This window comes from Ovis aries, chromosome 1 (genome assembly GCF_016772045.2).
Source record: "Ovis aries strain OAR_USU_Benz2616 breed Rambouillet chromosome 1, ARS-UI_Ramb_v3.0, whole genome shotgun sequence".
NCBI lineage: Eukaryota > Metazoa > Chordata > Mammalia > Artiodactyla > Bovidae > Ovis > Ovis aries.
Genome location: NC_056054.1, coordinates 42,739,646 through 42,758,505, shown reverse-complemented (window position 1 = coordinate 42,758,505; position 18,860 = coordinate 42,739,646). Strand labels below are relative to the sequence as shown.

The window sequence follows — 18,860 nt, the reverse complement described above, 5'->3', positions numbered from 1 at the left end:
ATCTCCTCATTCTTTCTCCAGAAATAAGTGGAATTATTTCTCCGGTCTTCTCCAGTAGCATATTGGGCCCCTACCGACCTGGGGAGTTCATCTTTCAGTGTCCTTTCTTTTTGCCTTTTCATACTGTTCATGGGGTTCTCAAGGCAAGAATACTGAAGTGGTTTGCCATTCCCTTCACCAGTGAACCTTGTTTTACCAGAACTCTCCACCATGACCCGTCTGTCTTGGGTGGCCCTACAAAGCATGGCTCATAGTTTCACTGAGTTACACAAGGCTGTGGTCCATGTGATCAGTTTGATTAGTTTATGCTCCTATAACCATAGATATAGAAGCAAGCGAAAGAATCATAAGAAATATTACATGCAGATTTATGGCAACACATTTGAAAATCTAAACACTAAAAGTGGATTGATTTCCTATCAAGAAAGAAATGCTCAGAATTGACCTCTAGAAATGGATAATTTGAATAAACTAATTTCCTAGAATGCAGTGACATGCCCCAGGACTAGATGAGTTCACAAATAACTTTTCTTACTTCACTATTGAAGCCAGTGTGGTAAGTAGAATTTCAAAGATGTCTGCCCAAGATTCCTAACCTTTGTTTTTCAAACACTAAACTAGATACAACTGTGAAAGGACTTTGAAGATAGATTTAAGGTCATTAAACATCTGACATCAAATATGGAGATTATTCAGAATTGTTGGTGGGCTTAATATAATCACATGATCCCTTAAAAGCAGAGGAGTGTAGAAGTCAGAGAGATGGGGCAGAAGAGAATGTAAGAAAGATGGGAGAGAAGTAGAGGTTGGAGATTTTAATTCATAAAGGCAAAAATTTTAAATATTTCTTTACAATATTTCCAATTGGTTCACAGTTATTCATTTACTCCTAACTTTTTCCATGTATCTCCATGAGTTCAGTTCAGTTGCTCAGTCATGTCTAACTCTTTGCGACCCCATGAACCACAGCACACCAGGCTTCCCTGTCTATCACCAAATCCCGGAGTCCACCCAAATCCATGTCTATTGAGTCGGTGATTCCAACCAACCTCATCCTCTGTTGTCCCCTTCTCCTTCTGCCCTCAATCTTTCCCAGCATTAGGGTTTTTGCCAATGAGTCAGTTCTTCTCATCAGGTGGCCAAAGTATTGGAGTTTCAGCTTCAACATCAGTCCTTCCAACGAACACCCAGGACTCACTCCTTTAGGATGGACTGGTTGGATCTCCTTGCAGTCCAAGGGACTCTGAAAAGTCTTCTCCATCACCACAGTTCAAAAGCATCAATTCTTCGGTGCTCAGGTTTCTTTTATAGTCCAACTCTCACATCCATACATGACCACTGGAAAAACCATAGGCTTACTAGTAGACATTTGTTGGCAAAGTAATGTCTCTGCTATCTAATATGCTGTCTAGGTTGCTCATAACTTTCCTTCCAAGGAGTAAGAGTCTTTTAATTTCATGGGCTGCAATCACCATCTGCAGTGATTTTGGAGCCGAGAAAAATAAAGTCAGCCACTGTTTCCACTGTTTCCCCATCTATTTCCCATGAAGTGATGGGACTGGATGCCATGATCTTCATTTTCTGAATGTTGAGTTTTAAGCCAACTTTTTCACTCTCCTCTTTCACTTTCATCAAGAGGCTCTTAGTTCTTCTTCACTTTCTGCCATAAGGGTGGTATCATCTGCATATCTCAGGTTATTGATATTTCTCCTGGCAATCCTGATTCCAGCTTGTGCTTCCTCCAGCCCAGAGTTTCTCATGATGTACTCTGCATAGAAGTTAAATAAGCAGGGTGACAATATACAGCCTTGATGGACTCCTTTTCCTATTTGGAACCAGTCTATTGTTCCATGTCCAGTTCTAACTGTTGCTTCCTGGCCTGCATACAGATTTCTCAGGAGGCAGGTCAGGTGGTCTGGTATTCCCAACTACTGAAGAATTTTCCACAGTTTATTGTGATCCACACAGTCAAAGGCTTTGGCATAGGCAATTAAGCAGAAATAGATGTTTTTCTGGAACTCTCTTGTTTTTCCAATGATCCAGCAGATGTTGGCAATTTGATCTCTGGTTCCTCTACATTTTCTGAATCCATCTTGAACATCTGGAAGTTCACAGTCCACGTATTGCTGAAGCCTGGCTTGGAGAATTTTGAGCATTACTTTACTAGTATGTGAGATGAGTGCAATTGTGCGGTAGTTTGAGCATTCTTTGGCATTGCCTTTCTTTGGGATTGGAATGAAAACTGACCTTTTCCAGTCCTGTGGCCACTGCTGAGTTTTCCAAATTTGCTGGCATATTGAGTGCAGCACTTTCACAGCATCATCTTTCAGGATTTGAAATAGCTCAACTGGAATTCCGTCACCTTCACTAGCTTTGTTCGTAGTGATGCTTCCTAAGGCCCACTTGACTTCACATTCCAGGATGTCTGGCTCTAGGTGAGTTATCACACCATCATAATTATCTGGGTCTTGAAGATCTCTTTTGTTCTGTGTATTCTTGCCACCTCTTCTTAGTATCTTCTGCTTCTGTTAGGTCCATACCATTTCTGTCCTTTATTGAGCCCATCTTTGCATGAAATGTTCCCTTGGTATCTCTAATTTTCTTGAAGAGATCTCTAGTCTTCCCCATTCTTTTTTTTTTTTTTTTCTATTTCTTTGCATTGATCACTGAGGAAGGTTTTCTTATCTCTCCTTGCTGTTCTTTGGAACTCTGCATTCAAATAGGTATATCTTTCCTTTTCTCCTTTGCTTTTTGCTTCCTGTCTTTTCACAGCTATTTGTAAGGCCTCCTCAGACAGCATCTTTTTCTTGGGGATGGTCTTAATTCCTGTCTCCTGTACAACGTCATGAACCTCCATCCATAGTTCATCAGGCACTCTGTCTATCAGATCTAGGCCCTTAAATCTATTTCTCACTTCCACTGTATAGTCATAAGGGATTTGATTTAGGTCATAGCTGAATGATCTAGTGGTTTTCCCTACTTTCTTCAATTTCAGTCTGAATTTGGCAATAAGGAGTTCAAGATCTGAGCCACAGTCACCTCCTGGTCTTGTTTTTGCTAACTGTATAGAGCTTCTCCATCTTTGGATGTAATTTCGGTGTCAACTATCTGGTGATGTCCTTGTGTAGAGTCATCTCTTGTGTTGTTGGAAGAGGGTGTTTGTTATGACCAGCGTGTTCTCTTGGCAGAACTCTATTAGCCTTTGCCCTGCTTCATTCTGCACACCAAGGCCAAATTTGCCTGTTACTCCAGGTGTCTCTTGACTTCCTACTTTTGCAATTCCAGTCGCCTACAATGAAAAGGACATCTTTTTGGGGTGGTAGTTCTAAAAGGTCTTGTAGGTCTTCATGTAACTGTTCAACTTCAGTTTCTTCAGCGTTACTGGTTGGGGCATAGACTTGGATTACTGTAGTTGAAGTGTATTTCCCTACTGCACTGATGTGCACTTGATTATGCGACTTACTGTAACCAATAGAATGTTGTCAGATGTGACTCAGAAGATTCAGCTTTTCTCTTCTTGCTCCTGTCTTCCACCATGAGAACAGCATGCCTCAAGTAGTGGTCACTCCTTGAATCTGGGTCCACTATGAGAAGACATTTGGAAACGAGGCAAGTTGAATCCTACAAAGGCCCGAAGAGCCTCAGCCAACCCATAGTCCTCGTGAAACATGATCAAGAAGTAAGTTTTTTATATTGTTGGTCACTAAGACAAGGTAAAATTGTTTCTATAACAAGGTCAGGGTACTACAACCTCTTTGGGACTTTAATCTTTGAATTTAATTTCTCAGAAGAAATTTTAGAGTCGGGGGTGATGTATTCAAAATTGAGCATTTCTGTGTTAGCGTTTCATTAGTAAAGTGTATTAATCTCATAACAGTACCTCTGTTGACTTATACTGGGCAGTGGGCTGGCCATAATTTGAGACGGGAAATAAAATAGGAAATTAAATTTTTAATCTTGACATATCATGGTCTCGGAATTAATTTAATGAATACTCATATTGCTCACTGCATGACAGGTCAATAAACTGAGAAAGTGTTGGGGCAAGGAATAGTGACTTTATTCTGAAAGTCAGCAGACTGAGAAGATGGCAGACTAATGTCCCAAACTGCCTCTTATCTGAGTTAGAACTCAGGGTTTTTTAATACTAAAAAGGGAGGAGATGTGACTGCTTGTTGCAAACTGAGAAGATGTGATAATCCTTTATTCTTGCAGCTGTCTGGGCAGGTCTGGTCATGAAGTTTCTATAAACCTTCAACAAGACAACTACTATTCTCTGTTTTGCAACTTTATATGAATGAAAGGTGTTACACCTTTAGAGGTCAAGGGAGGCAGAGCCTTGAGAATGGGGAGGTCTGACAGAATGTGGTCCACTGGAGAAGGGAATGGCAAACCATTTCAGTATTCTTGCCTTGAGAATCCCATGAACGGTATGAAAAGGCAAAATGATAGGATACTGAAAGAGGAACTCCCCAGGTCAGTAGGTGCCCAACACGCTACTGGAGATCAGTGGAGAAATAACTCCAGAAAGAATGAAGAGATGGAGCCAAAGCAAAAACAATACCCAGTTGTGGATGTGACTGGTGATAGAAGCAAGGTCTGATGCTGTAAAGAGCAGTATTGCATAGGTACCTGGAATGTCAGGTCCATGAATAAAGGCAAATTGGAAGTGGTCAAACAAGAGATGGCAAGAGTGAAGGTCAACATTCTAGGAATCACAAACTAAAATGGACTGGAATGGATGAATTTAACTCAGATGACCATTATATCTACTACTGCAGGCAGGAATCCCTCAGAAGAAATGGAGTAGCCATCATGGTCAACAAAAGAGTCAGAAATGCAGTACTAGGATGCAGTCTCAAAAACAACAGAATGATCTCTGTTTGTTTCCAAGGCAAACCATTCAATATCACAGTAATCCAAGTCTATTCCCCAACCAGTAATGCTGAAGAAGCTGAAGTTGAATGGTTCTATGAAGACCTACAAGACCTTTTAGAACTAACACCCAAAAAGATGTCCTTTTCATTCTAGGGAACTGGAATGCAAAAGTAGGAAGTCAAGAAAACCCTGGAGTAACAGGCAAATTTGGCCTTGGAATGCAGAATGAAGCAGGGCAAAGACTAATACAGTTCTGCCAAGAGAACGCACTGGTCATAGCAAACACCCTCTTCCAACAAGACAAGAGAAGACTCCACACATGGACATCACCAGATGGTCAACACTGATATCAGATTGATTATATTCTTTGCAGCCAAAGATGGAGAAGCTCTATACAGGCAACAAAAAAAAGACCGGGAGCCGACTGTGCCTCAGATCATGAACTCCTTATTACCAAATTCAGACTCAAATTGAAGAAAGTAGGGAAAACCACTAGATCATTCAGGTATGACCTAAATCAAATCCCTTATGATTATACAGTGAAAGTGAGAAATAGATTTAAGGGCCTAGATCTGATAGATAGAGTGCCTGATGAACTATGGAATGATGTTCGTGACATTACAGGAGACAGGGATCAAGACCATCCCCATGGGAAAAAATGCAAACAAGCAGAATGGCTGTCTGGGGAGGCCTTACAAATAGCTGTGAAAAGAAGAGAGGTGAAAAACAAAGGAGAAAAGGAAAGATATAAGCATCTGAATGCAGAGTTCCAAAGAATAGCAAGAAGAGATAAGAAAGCCTTCCTCAGCGATCAATGCTAAGAAATAGAGGAAAACAATAGAATGGGAAAGACTAGAGACCTCTTCAAGAAAATTAGAGATACCAAGGGAACATTTCATGCAAAGATGGGCACAATAAAGGACAGAAATGGTCTGGACCTAACAGAAGCAGAAGATATTAAGAAGAGGTGGCAAGAATACACAGAAGTACTGTACAAAAAAGATCTTCACGACCCAGATAATCACGATGGCATGATCACTCATCTAGAGCCATACATCCTGGAATGTGAAGTCAAGTGGGCCTTAGAAAGCATCACTATGAACAAAGCTAGTGGAGGTGATGGAATTCCAGTTGAGCTATTTCAAATCCTGAAAGATGATGCTGTGAAAGTGCTGCACTCAATATGCCAGCAAATTTGGAAAACTCAGCAGTGGCCACAGGACTGGAAAAGCTCAGTTTTCATTCCAATCCCAAAGAAAGGCAATGCCAAAGAATGCTCAAACTTCCGCACTCATCTCACACACTAGTAACGTAATGCTTAAAATTCTCCAAGCCAGGCTTCAGCAATACGTGAACCATGAACTCCCTTATGTTCAAGCTGGTTTTAGAAAAGGCAGAGGAACCAGAGATCAAAATGCCACCATCTGCTGGATCGTGGAAAAAAGCAAGAGAGTTCCAGAAAAACATCTATTTCTGCTTAATTGCCTATGCCAAAGCCTTTGACTGTATGGATCACAATAAACTATGGAAAATTCTGAAAGAGATGGGAATACCAGACCACCTGACCTGCCTCTTGAGAAATCTGTATGCAGGCCAGGAAGCAACAGTTAGAACTGGACATGGAACAATAGACTGGTTCCAAATAGGAAAAGGAGTCCATCAAGGCTGTATATTGTCACCCTGCTCATTTAACTTCTATGCAGAGTACATCATGAGAAACGCTGGTCTGGAAGAAGCACAAGCTGGAATCAAGATTGCAGGAGAAATATCAATAACCTGAGATATGCAGATGACACCACCCTTATGGCAGAAAGTGAAGAGGAACTAAAAGGCCTCTTGATGAAAGTGAAAGAGGAGAGTGTAAAAGTTGGCTTAAAGCTCAACATTCAGAAAACACACATATGGACACCTTATCTTTGACAAAGGAGGCAAGAATATACAATGGAGTAAAGACAATCTCTTTAACAAGTGGTGCTGGGAAAACTGGTCAACCACTTGTAAAAGAATGAAACTAGATCACTTTCTAGCACCACACACAAAAATAAACTCAAAATGGATTAAAGATCTAAATGTAAGACCAGAACTATAAAACTCCTAGAGGAGAACATAGGCAAAACACTCTCCGACATAAATCACAGAAGGATCCTCTATGATCCACCTCCCAGAATTCTGGAAATAAAAGCAAAAATAAACAAATGGGATCTAATTAAAATTAAAAGCTTCTGCACAACAAAGGAAAATATAAGCAAGGTGAAAAGACAGCCTTCTGAATGGGAGAAAATAATAGCAAATGAAGCAACTGACAAACAACTAATCTCAAAAATATACAAGCAACTTATGCAGCTCAATTCCAGAAAAATAAACGACCCAATCAAAAAATAGGCCAAAGAAATAAATAGACATTTCTCCAAAGAAGACATACGGATGGCTAACAAAGACATGAAAAGATGCTCAACGTCACTCATTATTAGAGAAATGCAAATCAAGACCACAATGAGGTACCACTTCACACCAGTCAGAATGGCTGCGATCCAAAAATCTGCAAGCAATAAATGCTGGAGAGGGTGTGGAGAAAAGGGAACCCTCCTACACTGTTGGTGGGAATGCAAACTAGTACAGCCACTATGGAGAACAGTGTGGAGATTCCTTAAAAAATTGCAAATAGAACTACCGTATGACCCAGCAATCCCACTTCTGGGCATACACACCGAGGAAACCAGAATTGAAAGAGACACATGTACCCCAATGTTCATCGCAGCACTGTTTATAATAGCCAGGACATGGAAACAACCTAGATGTCCATCAGCAGATGAATGGATAAGCGAGCTGTGGTAGATATACACAATGGAGTATTACTCAGCCGTTAAAAAGAATTCATTTGAATCAGTTCTGATGAGATGGATGAAACTGGAGCCGATTATACAGAGTGAAGTAAGCCAGAAAGAAAAACACCAATGCAGTATACTAACACATATATACGGAATTTAGAAAGATGGCAATGACGACCCTGTATGCAAGACAGCAAAAAAGGCACAGATGTGTATAACGGACTTTTGGACTCAGAGGGAGAGGGAGAGGGTGGGGTGATTTGGGAGAATGGCATTCTAACATGTATACTATCATGTAAGAATCGAATTGCCAGTCTATGTCTGACGCAGGATACAGTATGCTTGGGGCTGGTGCATGGGGATGACCCACAGAGATGTTATGGGGAGGGAGGTGGGAGGGGGCTTCATGTTTGGGAACACATGTAAGAATTAAAGATTGAAAAAAAAAAAAAGAAAGAAAGAAAACTGATCCAGGAAAAAAAAAAAAAAAAGCTCAACATTCAGAAAACGAAGATCATGGAATCCAGTCCCATCACTTCATGGGAAATAGATGGGGAAACAATGGAAACAGTGTCAGACTTTATTTTTGGGGGCTCCAAAATCACTGCAGATGGTGATTGCAGCCATGAAATTAAAAGATGCTTGCTCCTTGGAAGGAAAGTTATGACCAACTTAGATAACACATTCAAAAGCAGAGACATTACTTTGCTGACTAAGGTCCGTCTAGTCAAGACTATGGATTTTCCAGTGGTCATGTATGGATGTGAGAGTTGGACTGTGAAGAAGGCTGAGCACCGAAGGATTGATGCTTTTGAACTGTGGTGTTGGAGAAGACTCTTGAGAGTCCCTTGGACTGCAAGGAGATCCAACCAGTCCATTCTGAAGGAGATCAGCTCTGGGATTTCTTTGGAAGGAATGATGCTAAAGCTGAAACTCCAGTACTCTGGGCACCTCATGCGAAGAGTTGACTCATTGAAAAAGACTCTGATGCTGGGAGGGATTGGGGGCAGGAGGAGAAGAGGACGACAGAGGATGAGATGGCTGGATGGCATCACTGACTCGATGGAGGTGAGTCTGAGTGAACTCTGGGAGTTGGTTATGGACAGGGAGGCCTTGCGTGCTGCGATTCATGGGGTCACAAAGAGTCAGGCACGACTGAGCGACTGAACTGAACTGAACTGATCCTGTATACTTCAGGTTATAGGTAACAGGTTATATATAACCGCTTCAAAGGTGCAGAGCCAGCATGACTAAGCACAGGTGAAAGAGTGCAAAGGTTGGAGCTAAAGGAACAGATCCAATATTGAATCAGTTTGTTCTTCTCTGTTATGTAATGATTACTGTATATTTTACAGCCTTCTGGACACAAATTAACACTATTAAGCAATATTCCCAGGAGAATCCAAAAAAAGTTACACTGTTGGAGCATTCTCATAAATATAGGAGCAGTGCTTCACTGATACCTGAATCCTCTCTAAAGGGTGCTAGACACACCCCTGATTAAACATAAGTTAATGATTAAATCAAAGGCAAGGGAAAGTTAGACAGGAACTCCTGTTTCCCTGCTCTTCTTGTTCCCCTGTGGAGAGAGGGACTTCTCTCTGGTAATACCCATGGTTTCCTGCCCTACCCACTACCCCACTTTTCTCTACTGAGGAAGAATGAGAAGCCTCATTAGAGGTATTAGCAATTAGTTCAAGTGTCTTGGATGCATTGAACTAATCTGTTAAAAGACTGTAAACACTAGGGAACTGATTTTTCTCTCTTTGACCCAATTCAGGGGGAGGAGCAATAAACTGGGTGAATGTGTGCGTTCTGCTGACTCAGTCATTCCACTGGGTGAGTAACTCTGAAACAGTAGGGAAGTGGGCAGGGCACAATGTTTAAAAGAATAGAATAGCCTGAGGACACAACATGAACTGATTAGAACCAAATAGGTCCAAGATGACAGATGAGTCAACTTCCACCAGACCCTGAGCCTCAGTTGTATGCTCTTTGTAACATACCAGTAAGCTAAATGACACACTCACAGGCTCCATGAGAGTTCCAAGTCCTACCATAAAGGTCAAAAAGTGGACAGTGGCCCAATTCCTGGCAACCCCTATCCCTTCCCCCAAATAGCTGGAATACTCTTCCCAATCATTAGTATGAAATTACCCACCCCTGTAGAAACTGACTGGTTTTGGTATTGACCATCTGTTGATGTTCATGTGTAGAGTTGTCTCTTGTGTTGTTGGAAGAAGGTGTTTGCACGGCTAATGTATTCTCTTGGCAAAACTCTCGATTTTGTACTCTGAGGCCAAACTTACCCATTACTCCAGGTATTTCTTGACTTCCTACTTGTGCATTCCACTCCCTTATAATGAAAAGGACATCTTTTCTTGGTGTTAGTTCTAGAAGGTCTTGTAGGTCTTGTAGGTCTTCATAGAACCATTCAACTTCAGCATAGGCATTGGTGGTTGGCACATAGACTTGGATTACTGTGATGTTGAATGGTTTGCTTGGAAATGAACCAAGATCATTCTGTCGATTTTTGAGATTGCATCCAAGTACTGCATTTTGGACTCTTTTGTTGACTATGATGGCTACTCCATTTCTTCTAAGGGATTCTTGCCCACAGTGAAGAGGAAAAATTAAAATTTTTACATAACCTCCTGCTCTTTCTGCCTCTGTAACTCAGCTTGCTCCTTGCAAAGTCTAGATCATGTAGGTCTCAGAAAGTGGGGACTCGCAATACTAAAAACTGGAGCTTATCTCACTTATCCTTGTCCTACTCTTTGCAATCACCCTAACCCCTGCAAACCCACTTAATCATGCTTGTCCATGTATAGAAACTCTGTAACCCCTTTGTTTGGGGCTCAGAGCTTGGAGTGTTAACTCCTCTGGGCCCGCTGGCATAATAAACCTGAGTTCTCCAACTCTCTTGAGCGTGGTGCTTGGTTTCTTGAGTACTAGTTACTGCAACAACAGTAACAGATACAATGGTCATCTGAATTAAATTTGGCCATTCCTGCCCATTTTAGTTCACTGATTGCTAAAATGTTGATATTTACTCTTGGTCATCTCCTGCTTGGTCGTGTCCAATTTACCTTGATTCATGAACCTAATATTCCAGGTTTCTATGCAATATTGTTCTTTACAGCATCAGACTACTTTCACCACCAGACGCATCCACAACTGAGCATCATTTCCACTTTGGGCTCGCCTCTTCATTCTTCCTGGAACTGTTTCTCTGCTCTTCCCCAGCAGTATATTGGACACCTATCAATCTAGAGGCTCATCTTTCAGTATCATATCTTTTTCCTTTTTCATACTTTTCATGGAGTTCTTGAGGCAAGAATATTGGAGTGGTTTGCCATTCCCTTCTTCAGTGGACCACATTTTGTTAGAACTCTCTACAGTGACCTGTCCATCTTGGGTGGCCCTGCATGACATCACTCATAGCTTCACTGAGTTACACAAGGCTGTGATCCATGTGGTCACCCAATGGTCAACACTGAAATAAGACTGATTATATTCTTTGCAGCAGAAGATAGAGAAGCTCTATACAGTCAGCAAAAACAAGATGTGGAGCTGACAGTGGCTCCGATCATCAGCTCCTTATCACAAAATTAAGGCTTAAGTTGAAAAAAGTAGGGAAAACACTAGACAATTCAGGTATGACCTAAATCAAATACCTTATGATTATACAGTGGAGATGATGAATATATTCAAAGGATTAGATCTGGTAGACAGAGTGTTTGAAGAACTGTGGACAGAGGTTCATAACATTGTGCACAAGGCAGTGAGTGACCAAAACAATTCCAAAGAAAAAGAAATGCAAGAAGGCAAAGTGGTTATCTGAGGAAGCCTTAAAAATAGCTGAGAAAAGAAGAGAAGCAAAAGGCAAAGAGAAAAGGATATATTGGCCCAACTGAATGCAGAGTTCCAGAGAATAGCAAGGAGATATAAGAAAGTCTTCTTATGTGAACAATGAAAAGAAATAGAGGGAAATAATAGAATGAGAAAGACTAGAGATCTCTTCAAGAAAATTGGAGATGCCAGGGGAATATTTCATGCAAAGAAGGGTACAGTAAAGGACAAAAATGGCAAGGACCTAAAAGAAGTAGAAGAGACTAAGAAGAGGTGGGAAGAATACACAGAAGAACTATACAAAAAAGGCCTTAATAACCTGGATAACCGCATTGGTGTGGTCACTCACCTAGAGCCAGATGTCCTAGAGTGTGAAGTCAAGTGGGCCTTAGGAAGCATTACTATGCACAAAGGTAGCAGGGGTGATGGAATTCCAGCTGAGCTATTTAAAATCCTAAAAGATGATGCTGTGAAAATGCTGCACTCAATATGTTAGCAAATTTGGAAAACTCAGCAATAAACAAAGCACTGGAAAACGTCAGTGTTCATTCCAGTCTCAAAGAAGGGCAATGCCAAAGAACATTCAAACTACTGTGCTCATTTCAAACCCAGGGATTGAATCCACATCTTTTGCATACTTTACTCATCTGCTTACAGGTGTTATAATAAATATCATAACCTCACTCTCCTCTTTCACTCTTGTGACTATAATGCTATTGGATAACATCAATGTGAAGTCTGGGTTTAAGACAGGTTGAGCCTTGAGTGGGGGCTTCCTAGGTGGTGCAGTGGTGAAGAATCTGCTTGCAATGCAGAAGATATGGGTTTGATCCCTTAGTAGGGAAGATACCCTGGAGGAGGAAATGGCAGCCCACTCCAGTGTTCTTGCCTGGAAAATCCCATGGAGGAGCCTGGCAGGCTGCAGTGCATGGGGTCACAAAGAGTCAGACAGGACTGAGCAACTAAGCACAGCACAGAGACTAGAGTGAAGCTAGAGAATTGCCCAGGGCACCGCATTCAAGGAAGCACTTTCTATCAGGGTCTGAGAATGAGTGTTTTTTATATGTGGTGCCCTTGGTGTCTCTCTGGCTTCATTCTAGTCCCAGCCCTGAGACTCTAGGAGAGCCCATGATGTAACCCACAGAAATCAACCTCCCAGAATCCAGAGCTGGGTGGTGAGCAGGTTTGAGGATCAGTTGGAAGATATTCAGTACACACTGTCAGAAGTTTCTATAGGTTAACTTCTACTGGCGGTCCAGTGTTCAGGATTCAGAACTTTCACTGCTGGACCCTTGTTCAATCCCTGGTTGGGGAAGTAAGATCCTGTAAGCATGTAGTGTGGTCATAAACAAAAAATGGCTTCCTCTGAACCCACTTGATTCACTGGACTTGATCCATCAGCATTATTTAACCAAGTTAGAATTTTCCTAAGTATAACTTTCAGAAAGTTAAAAAGTGTGACTCTCATAGAAATATGAAATGAGCACAGGTCAAAGATTTTATCAATTCATTAATTAATGAGATGAATCACAAGTTGGAATCAAGATTACCAGGAGAAAAATCAACAACCTCAGATATGCAGATAATTACCACTCTAAAGGCAGAAATTGAAAAGCAACTAAGGGCCTCTTGATAAAGGTGAAAAAGGAGAGTGAAAAAGCTGGCTTAAAACTCAACATTCAAAAAACTAAGATCATGGCATCTGGTCCCATCACTTCATGGCAAAAAAAGTGGAATCAATGACAGATTTTTTCTTTGGCTCCAAAATCACTACAGATAGTGACTGCAGTGATGAAATTATAAGATGATTGCTCCTTGGGAGGAAAGCTCTGACATACCTAGACAGCATATTAAAAAGCAGAGACATCACTTTGCCAACAAAGTTCCCTCTATTTAAATCTATGGTTTTTTCCAGTAGTCATGTAAGGATGTGCAAGTAGGACCGTTAAGAAGGCTTAGCACTGAAGAACTGATGCTTTTGAATTTCGGTGCTGGAGAGACTCTTGAGAGTCCCTTGGACTGCAAGGAAAGGAGATCCAACCAGTCAATCCTAAAGGAAATCTACCTTAAATATTTGCTGGAAGGACTGATGCTGAAGCTGAAGCTCCAATACTTTGTCCACTTGATGCAAAGAGCCGACTCATTGGAAAAGACTCTCATGCTGGGAAGGACTGAGGGCAGTAGGAGAAGGAGGGTGACAGAGGATAAGATAGTTGAATGACATCACTGACTTGATGGACATGAGTTTGAGAAAACTACCAGAGATAGTGAAGGACAGGGAAGCCTGGCATGCTGCAATCCATGGGGTCAGAGAGAGTCAAACACAATTTTAGCAACTGAACAATCACAATTAATGAGTAAAGAATGAGATGTTAAAACTAGTCCAAAAGAAAATATGAAGGCAGATTTATATATCAGCCAATAGAATGCTAAAGTGAATATGCTTATAATAAATACAAAGCTTGTTAACATCCCATAAGGAAATAAACTTAAACTTGAGGGATTATCCTTTTTAAAAATAATTTTATTTATTTATTTTTAGCTGTGCTGGGTCTTCTTTGCTGCACGGGCTTTTCTCTAGTTGTGAAAACGGGGACCCCTCTCTAGTTGCAGTGGGCGGGCTTCTTATTGCAGTAGCTTCTCTTGCTGCAGAGCTCAGGCTCCAGGCACATGGGCTCAGGAGTTGTGGCTTGTGGGCTCTACATTGCAGGCTCAATAGAGTAGTACAGGGGCTTAGTTGCTGTGCAGCATGTGGAATCTTCCTGGACCAGGGATCGAACCCGTGTCCCCTGCATTGGCAGGCAGATTCCTATCCACTGTACCACCAGGTAAGTCCAAACCTCTTCTAAGCAGAAAGCCCATCAAACATGGATACTACCATGGAATTAATTAATCTTCCAAGGATCCATTCAACAATGCCCAGTGCTCTGCTGAAAGAACATCCAGTAATCACTTTCCCTTTTTTCTACACTTGATAATGCTTTTAAACATTTCTCCCCTGCCTGCAGGCTTTTCAGATATTTAAAGACACCAGCTTCATCTCATTTACCTCCAGAGTCAGGTGCTCAGGATTAGGCACAGGTGTGGTAATGAACAAGAAGGTGTTTTATTTCGGTTTGAAAAGGGAGAATCAACACAACTCATTATTAAAACTGGGGTATATTATTAAATGTAAATCCTATTTGCTGCCTATTTCGCTCTAAAGAAAGCTTCCACTGTATATTTTCTCTGCCTCCCAAACAGGTAGGACACTGTATATGGGATTATAGCAGCTGTATGACAACAGGAAAAAAACAAATAACTACTCAGACAACTATCACATTGTAGATTCCAAAGTGGCATTTACTTTGTCAAAATGCTTAATTAATTTTAGTCAATAGTTAATTTGATCCAAACACTACACTTCACTACATGTGAAGCAGAATCAAAATATCGCCCTCTATGTTTCAGATATGAACTACCATGTTTAGTGTCAATAATTAATTGATGCCTCCAAAGACAATTCTATTTCATTCCATTCCTTTATTTTCCTTTCTCTCAGTATACTTACTATGTTGTTCTTTTCTTTCATTGAAGGATCTCAGAGGTTAAAAAAGGATCTTGAAAACTTTCTAGACCAGAGCTCTCCAGTAGAATGTTCTGCATAGATGGAAAAATTCTATATTTGTGCTGTTCAGTATAGTAACTGCCAGCCACATGTGGCCATTAAACACTTAAAATGTGTCTAGGGCAGGATTTCTCTAACTCAGCACTATTAACATTTTGGGTTTAATATTTCTTTATTATTGCAACATTGCTGAGAAATTTATTCAGTATGCTAAGTAGTTTCATGCACAGTCATCCTATTTAATTTCAACCTCATTCCCTCAGCTCTCAGCATGCATGTTCCATAGTGCTTGTTCCAAACTCTCCCACTCTACTCAAATGCATGACTTCACTCTGCCCACCAATTCCAAGAATAGGAAGAAAACTACACTCTGCAGCTGTAGTATGAGATTACTTCCTCGTGTAATCCTAAAGCTTACTTAAAATTCCCACTTCCTATGTGGATGACAGTATTGATTTCCTCTGAATTTCTCCATGTTATAATAAATTCATAGTGGAGTATCCTTGGAGATAATAGGGAGCCCAGTGCAATGAAAAGAATACTGGATGAAGATACAAGAGGTCAGAGTTTTACTACCAGTCTTATTTTAACCTGTCCAGCTTCAGATTTCACACTTGCATACCAGAGAATGCTTCTAATGATTTTTTTCCTAATATTTTAGATGACCATTGCAAGTGTAAACCTTTAAGATTCTACCTTCTCCCTTTTTACCGTTTTTTAATAAAAAATGTCTATGCGCCATCATTGTGCTAGTTGCTGGAAATGCAACAGTAACTGGGGCAGATTCGGCTCATGCCCACATGTCATTTGATTGGGAAGTGAACTACCTGTTCAGTGCTCTACCCTGAGAAAGCTCAGCCCTCAATAACCTCAGATATGCAGATGACACCACCCTTATGGCAGAAAGTGAAGAGGAACTAAAAAGCCTCTTGATGAAAGTGAAAGAGGAGAGTGAAAAAGTCGGTTTAAAACTCAGCCTTCAGAAAATGAAGATCATGGCAGCTGGTCCCATCACTTCATGGGAAATAGATGGGGAAACATTGGAAACAGTGTCAGACTTTACTGTTTTGGACTCCAAAATCACTGCAGATGGTGACTTCAGCCATGAAATTAAAAGACGCTTACTCCTTGGAAGAAAAATTATGACCAACCTAGATAGCATACTGAGAAGCAGAGACTTTACTTTGCCAACAAAGGTCTGTCTAGTCAAGGCTATGGTTTTCCAGTAGTCATGTATGGATATGAGAGTTGGACTGTGAAGAAAGCTGAGTGCCGAAGAATTGATGCTTTTGAACTATGGTGTTGGAGAAGACTCTTGAGAGTCCCTTGGACTGCAAGGAGATCCAACCAGTCCATTCTAAAGGAGATCAGCTCTGGGATTCCTTTGGAAGGAATGATGCTGAAGCTGAAACTTTTTGGCCACCTCATGCGAAGAGTTGACTCATTGGAAAAGACCCTGATGCTGGGAAAGATTGAGGGCAGGAGGAGAAGGGGACAACAGAGGATGAGATGGCTGGATGGCATCACCGACTCAATGGACATGAGTTTGGGTGAACTCTGGGAGTTGGTGATGGACAGGGAGGCCTGGCGTGCTGTTGTTAATGGGGTGGCAAAGAGTTGGACACAACTGAGCAACTGAACTGAACTGAGACTTTGTTGCTGGTTTGTAGGGAGGTCAGAGGAATTTCAGAGGGGCAAAAGTGATGATTAGCAGTAGGTCAAGTCTCAGAGTATCTGAGGAAGTTACTGTTTATCAGCGTTTATAGACATAGTCCTATGTTCTAATTGAAGAGTGGCAATACTGGTGCGTTGGTACTGAATATCAACTGGAAGTAGGAACAATGAGGCAGCATGAACACACAGCTATGTTATTTACCTGCCCTTTTCAGGGTCATCAGAAGAAGCCTTCGATACTCCAACCTTTCTTAGAAATGCCTGCTTGCATCTACATATATATGTAAACCTTCCATCTTCACTTTAGTTTCTTCTTTTAACTCTACCCAAGTTTCCATTTACGACCTCCCTCTCCTGGACCATCTCATAGTTCTTCCTACTTATGAGCCCAAATAGGCCCATCACCCTCTTGTCAGATTTTAAAAATTTGTTAATTCTGATACATTAAATGGATATCCATTTTGATACCTTAGTTTTACATACTTCAGTTCAGTTTAGTTCAGTGGCTCAATCATGTCTGACTCTTTGCGACCCCATAAATCGCAGCATGCCAGGCCTCCGTGTCCATCACCAACTCCCGGAGTTCACTCAGACTCACCTCCATCGAGTCAGTGATGCCATGCAGCCATCTCATCCTCTGTTGTCCCCTTCTCCTCCTGCCCCCAATCCCTCCCAGCATCAGAGTCTTTTTCAATGAGTCAACTCTTCACATGAGGTGGCCAAAGTACTGGAGTTTCAGCTTCAGCATCATTCCTTCCAAAGGAATCCCAGGGCTGATCTCCTTTAGAATGGACTGGTTGGATCTCCTTGCAGTCCAAGGGACCCTCAAGAGTCTTCTCCAACACCACAGTTCAAAAGCATCAATTCTTTGGCACTCAGCTTTCTTCACAGTCCAACTCTCACATCCATACATGACCACAGGAAAACCATAGCCTTGACTAGACAGACCTTTGTTAGCAAAGTAATGTCTCTGCTTTTGAATATGCTATCTAGGTTGGTCATAACTTTTCTTCCAAGGAGTAAGCGTCTTTTAATTTCATGGCTGCAATCACCATCTGCAGTGATTTTGGAGCCCAGAAGAATAAAGTCTGACACTATTTCCACTGTTTCCCATCTATTTCCCATGAAGTGATGGGACCAGATGCCATGATCTTCGTTTTCTGAATGTTAAGCTTTAAGCCAACTTTTTCACTCTCCTCTTTCACTTTCATCAAGAGGCTTTTTACCTTTGCATTTTTTTTTTCTTAAGGAGGACTACAGAAGCTTCAGGCTTCATAAAACTTGCATCCACTGCTGCTCTTGGAGCTGATATTTTACTGGGAGGAGACAGACAATAAACTAATACAACATGATCTAGCAGTGGCAAAGCTACAGGAAAGATAAAGTAGGGTTAGAGAACAGAAAGCCACAGGAGGCATGATATTTTAGGTAGGTTGGTCAAAAAAGACACGTGAAAAAAAGCTCCGCTGAACTAAGACTTGGAATTTCACCAATTTTTCCACAATGTTCCTTTTGAGGGAGGGGACGCTGTGTTGGATCTTAATTGCTACTGGCAGTTGCAGAGAATGCAACTACTCTCTACTTTCGGCCCCCGAACTTCTCATAGTACTGGCTTCTCTTGTTGCAGAGCATAGGCTCTGGGGCACGTGGGCTTGGGTAGTTGCAGTGTGTGGGCTCAGCAGCTGTGGTGCACGGCCCTAGTTGCCCCAAGGCACATGGAATCTTCCTGTCCTCTGTACTGGCAGAAAGATCCTTAACTGCTGGACCCACAAGTCTCCCTCTTATTGGTTTTAATAATTCCAGTCTCTTCCCTTTATTACTCCTTCCCTTCCTGTAGTTGCTACCTCCATGACACCTTACACCTTATGGGTTTTTTTTAAATAATTCATTTTATCTAGTTAATATTTGTTTATATTAGATTCTCTTTAATTGAATAACTAGTGTGGTTTCTGTCTCCTAACTGGACTTTGATTGATATAGAAATTGTTACTCATAATTTTTCCAAAAGATGGGATTTGGGG

The 18,860-nt window shown here is 41.3% G+C and overlaps 1 long non-coding RNA gene across 1 annotated transcript in view; it reads left to right on the top strand.

Moving 5' to 3' along the window:
• The window catches only part of LOC132659276 (uncharacterized), a 652,410-nt gene extending 638,824 nt beyond the window's left edge, over nt 1-13,586 (top strand). The window contains exon 4 of the long non-coding RNA XR_009599503.1: nt 7,377-13,586. This is a non-coding gene — a long non-coding RNA (uncharacterized LOC132659276). The remainder of the gene's footprint in view (nt 1-7,376) is intronic.
• The last annotated feature ends 5,274 nt before the right edge of the window (nt 13,587-18,860 follow it).